Source organism: Echinops telfairi, unplaced genomic scaffold, assembly GCF_000313985.2.
Source record: "Echinops telfairi isolate 266 unplaced genomic scaffold, ASM31398v2 ScPeMD7_5;HRSCAF=22, whole genome shotgun sequence".
NCBI classification, from domain to species: domain Eukaryota; kingdom Metazoa; phylum Chordata; class Mammalia; order Afrosoricida; family Tenrecidae; genus Echinops; species Echinops telfairi.
Window position 1 is genome coordinate 20,195,631 of NW_022103901.1, and position 5,238 is coordinate 20,200,868.

The window sequence follows — 5,238 nt, forward strand, 5'->3', positions numbered from 1 at the left end:
TCTTAAAGGCTTGAAGATAAACAACTGACCATCTAGCTGAGAAGCAGCAAAGCCCACATGGAAGAAGCACATCAGCCTGTGTGATCATGAGGTGTTTATGGGATTAGGTATCAGGCATCAAAGAACAAAAAAAATCATATCATTGTGAATAAGGCAGAGTGCGGAGTGGAGACCCAAATCCCATCTGTAGGCAACTGGACATTTCCTTACAGAAGGGTCATGGGGAGGAGATGAGCCAGTCAGGGTGCAGTGTAGCAATGATGAAACATACAACTTTCCTCTAGCTCTCTAATGTTTCCTCCCCTACTATCATGATCCATCCCAATTCTACCTTACAAATCCAGCTAGACCAGAGGGTGTACACTGGTACAGATAACTGAAAACATAAGGAATCCAGGACAAAATGAACCCCAGAGATATCAGGAGGGGAAGGGGAAGGTGGAGTAGAAAGGGGGAACCGATCACAATGATCTGCATATAAGCCCCTCCCTGGGGAACAGAAAAATGGGTGAAGGGAGACATCAGACAGTTTAAGACATGAAAAAATAATAATAACTTATAAATTATCAAGGGGGAGGGAGGGAGGGGAAAAATGAGGAGCTGGTACCAAGAGCTCAAGTAGAAAGCAAATGCTTTGAGAATGACGATGGCAACAAATGTACAAATGTGCTTGACACAATGGATGGATATATGGATTGTGATAAGAGTTGTATGAGGCCCCGAGAATATGATTTTTAAAAAATGACATCTCTATTTTTTAATTCATTAAAGAGGCCTTTTGAAGCAGATTTGCCTGATGCGATATATTGTTTGCTTTCTTCTCTGCTGCTTCCCTAGTGTTGATTGTGGACCCAAGTTAAATGAAGTGCATGACAGCTTCCCTCTTTCGTCCATTTCCCTTGATGTTGTCTATTTGTTCAGTTGTGAGGATTTGTTTGTTTTGTTTTGGCCAAACATTTTTGTTAGTGGTCTGTGGTTGTTAAACACACACACACACACACACACACACACACACACTTTACATGGTCTTAATGGGGGGCAGGGAGGTGGAGAAAAAGGGGAGGCAGGTTCCCAAGAAAATGTCAGAAAGTCCACAAGTTGACCACCATTATCCTTTCATTTGGGTTTATTGAGTGAAAAGCATGTTCCTATGTCAGTAGCTAATCTCAGGGGTCTCACCCCGAGAACATTGAGATTTCAGGAAGAATACATCCTGAAATCTGAGAGGAGAAGCAAACCCACTCACCCCTCTAGCATCTAGGCAAAACGATTCATCTCTCCATTTTAGATGGCTAGATGTTTGTGGAAGATCTGAGTATTGCTTGCCTCATTTACTGGGACGAATCAAATAGGAAGTGGCCTTCAGGGATGCTTAAGAGAATTACAACACTGGCACACAAGCGGAGTCGTATACATTAAACATTTACTTGTAGAAAGCAATGTCATAAAACCGCATAAAATTAAGCAGGTTTTATTATTCCTCACAAGAACATAACAATTATGGAGAACTTAGAACAGGAAGAAATGGTAAAGTAACACAATTTTTCCATAACAGCCCTTAAGTAGTTTCCACTTTTGTTTGCTTGTTTCTTTTTTTTTTTTAATCATTTTATTAGGGGCTCATACAACTCTTATCACAATCCATACACACATCAATTGTGTAAAGCGCATTTGTATATTCCTTGCCCTCATCATTCTCAAAACATTTTCTCTCCACTTAAACCCCCGGCATTAGGTCCTCATTTTTCCCCTCCCTCCCCGCTCCCCCCTCCCTCATGAGCCCTTGATAGTTTATAAATTGTTATTTTGTCATCTCTTGCCCTGAACGATGTCTCCCTTCACCCACTTTTCTGTTGTCCGTCCCCCAGGGAGGAGGTCACATATAGTTCCTTGTAATCGGTTCCCTCTTTCCTACCCACTCTCCCTCTACCCTCCCTGTTTCGCCACTCACACCACTGGTCCTGTAGGGATCATCCGCCCTGGATTCCCTGGATTTCCAGTTCCTATCTGTACCAGTGTACATCCTCTGGTCTAGCCAGACTTGCAAGGTCGAATTCAAGTCATGGTAGTGGGAGCGGGGAGGAAACATTTAGGAACTAGAGGAAAGTTGTATTTCTCATTGTTGTTACATCGCACCCTGACTGGCTCATCTCCTCCCCGTGACCCCTCTGCAAGGGGATCTCCAGTGGCCTACTAATGGGCTTTGGATCTCCACTCCGCACTCCCCCCATCATTCACTATGGTAAGATGTTTTGTTCTGATGATGCCTTATACCTGATCCCTTCGACACCTCGTGGTTGCATAGGCTTGTTTGCTTGTTTCTTTGAAAAAAGATTTTAGTTCAAAATTTTGTTTGCTCTTAGCATCTGCGTATGTCTCCCCCTCTGTCAGATCAGCTTCTTCCACGGTTGCCTACCTCTTGGTGCTCCACAGCTTGAACTGCTGTAGGAAACACATGGAGCAGGAGACTCCTCCCCCCGCCACCCTCCCTCCGCCTCCACAGCAGGGAGAAACCCTCTTTTTTATCTGCCAACCAGATCAGGATCACGTTAGAGATCAACTGGGCTGTTAGAGTAACTGTCTGGACTTCCACCACATCCATCCGTGAGCTGCTCTCATCATAGCAGCGACTGCTTCCACCGTCAATTGGTGTTGCCCTGGTGTAGATGGGGTTTTATGTGAGTTACCATCATTCTCACATGAATCTCTGTAGAAGCCCCTGTTTGGATAATGTGAACAGTCACGATCACAACCATAGCCATCTTTATCACTATAGTCTTTGGGTGGAGAGCCATCCTGTGAACTGGATGACTACAGTCACAATAGGCATAATCTCTCGGGGGTGGGGCAATAATCTCTTGTATCACGAGAATTTGGGGTTTCAATCTCTGCTTGAATAACTGTCTTTAATAGAATGCCCATCATGTCTCAAGGACAAATGACCATCTCTGGTGGGGGCTTCCTTAACTATCTCTTCCATGTGATACAGGCTCTTTCTCCCATCTCACTGCTGCTGTGCACGATCCAGGAAGAGCTGCTATTTTAGGCGGTGGCCCTCCACTTCCTGGTAGAGGTCCTGTTTGTACTGGAAGTAGTGCCCTGGAAGAACTCGGGCTAAAATTCCTGGATTAGCCACCTTCATCCATGTGAAGGAGGTCCCCTGGTTCCTCCACAACCTCCTCGTCCACCTCGAAGACTTCTTGAGGGGCCCCTGCTTCTCGGAGGTGGTGTGGGGCCACATCTACCACTTTCAAATGTTAGTTTTGTGGCTTGTTGGACTTTAGTGGCTTTGCCATCTGAGGACGTACTGTTCTGACCTCGAGCTGCACTTTTAGTATTTGCTAGGCTTTCAAAGGCGACAGAAGCAATCATTCTGAATTTGTTTCTCAATCTGTCACCCGGAGCTCCAAGTTCTTGAGCACTGCTGTGTTTGAGTGTGTGTTTGTTTCAGTTTGTGTGTGTGTGTGTGTGTGTGTGTGTGTTTGTGGGCGGGGAGGGGAGGGGGCGGCGGTTGGTGGTGGCTGTTGCTTCAGTTCATCCCATGAAGGTTTCCTTTATTTTCAATGGCCCTTGAATGCCATTTCCCAGCAATTGGCCTGTCCAACGAGCCCTGACAGCACAGTGGTTACGTGTTGGGCTGTTACCCACAAGGTTACAAGTTTGAAACCACAGTGGCTCTGCAGCAGAAAGGTGGAACTTTCTACTCCTATAAACAGTTACGGTCTCAGAAGCTCACAGGGCAGTTCTACCCTGCCCTATAGGCTCCCTATGAGACAGTATTGACCTGATGACAGATTGAGAGGTGGACGAGGAGGTTGTGGAGGAACCAGGGGACCTCCTTCACATGGATGAAGGTGGCTAATCCAGGAATTTTAGCCTGAGTTCTTCCAGGGCACTACTTCCAGTACAAACAGGACCTCTACCAGGAAGTAGAGCCCCCCCCCCAAAGAGCAGTTCTTCCTGGATCGTGCACGAGATGGGAGGAAGAGCCCCTGTATCATATGAAAGACATAGTTATGGAAGCCCCCCACCACAGATGGTTATTTGTCCTCGAGAGATGATGGGCATTCTATTAAAGACAGCTGTTCAAGCAGAAATTGATTCCCCAAATCCTCGTGATACAATAGATTATTCCACCCCACCCCCCAAGAGACTATCACCCTGACCAATACCTTTCCTGATGTTAAGTCATGAAGTCTCCCTGTGTTCTGTTCGAAGGACTGCCTTCTGGTTCCTCATGAGGATAATGAAGCGTTCTGGAATCCCCCTCCTTGACAATGATATTCGTAGTTTGTTATGGTCCACAGAGTTAAATGCCTTTGCGGTGTCAATCAGACATAAGTCAACATGTGTTTGTTATATTTCGGTCAATGATATCTGATGTCAGGATTGATGGCCCTCATTCTATATCCTCTTTTGCATCTGGCTTGGCTTTCCGGAAGCTCCTTGCTTTGATGGACTGCTGCAACTGATTTTGAATTATCTTCAGCCAAAGTGTCTTTGCATACGACATTAAGGGTATTGTTCGACAATCTCTGTTGGGCACAGATATGGGCACAGATATGGATCTCGTCTTTCTTTGAAATGGGCACAGATAGGGATCTCGTCCAGTCAGTCAGCCAGAAGGCTGTCTTAAAACATTTTAGCTTGAATTAGTGGGCGCCTCCAGCATTGCACCAGCTTGCTGAAACACTTCAGGCGGCATTCCAGCTGTTGCTGCGGACTTGCATTTTGCTCATGCTTTCAGTGCAGCTTGACTTCTTCCTCCAGGACCTTTAGCTTTTGATCATGCACCATGTCTTGAAATAGCTGAATATTGGCCAATTCTTTTTAGTATGGTTAGTCTGTGTATTCTTCCCTCTTCTCTTGATGCTTGGGGCATCATTCAATATTTTGGCCATTGAATCTTTCAATATTACAATGCAAAGCTTGATTTTTTTCTTTAGTTGGAGAGGCTTGGGAGATGCTGAGAGCAGTGTACCCTTTTGGTTTTCTAACTCCAGGGTTTTGCACATTTCATTCTAATGCTTTAAAAGGCTTTACTTTGTTTTTTCAACAGGCCTTTTGAAAATTTCTATTCAGCATTTTTACTTCATTTCTTCGACGAATGTGAACTACTCTACATTCAAGAGCAAGTCTCCATTTCTTTTGGTATCCACTTTTGCCTTTATTTTCCTTTTCTTTCCTGTCTTTTTAATGACCTTTTGCTTTCTTCATACACGACGTCAACCACAACTT

The 5,238-nt window shown here is 44.9% G+C and overlaps 1 protein-coding gene and 1 pseudogene across 1 annotated transcript in view; both read right to left on the bottom strand.

Moving 5' to 3' along the window:
- Window positions 1-5,238, bottom strand: part of TNRC6A (trinucleotide repeat containing adaptor 6A) — a 210,379-nt gene that overhangs the window by 196,982 nt on the left and 8,159 nt on the right. The gene's annotated exons all lie outside the window — the stretch shown is intronic.
- LOC105978900 lies at window positions 2,550-3,372 on the bottom strand (annotated as a pseudogene).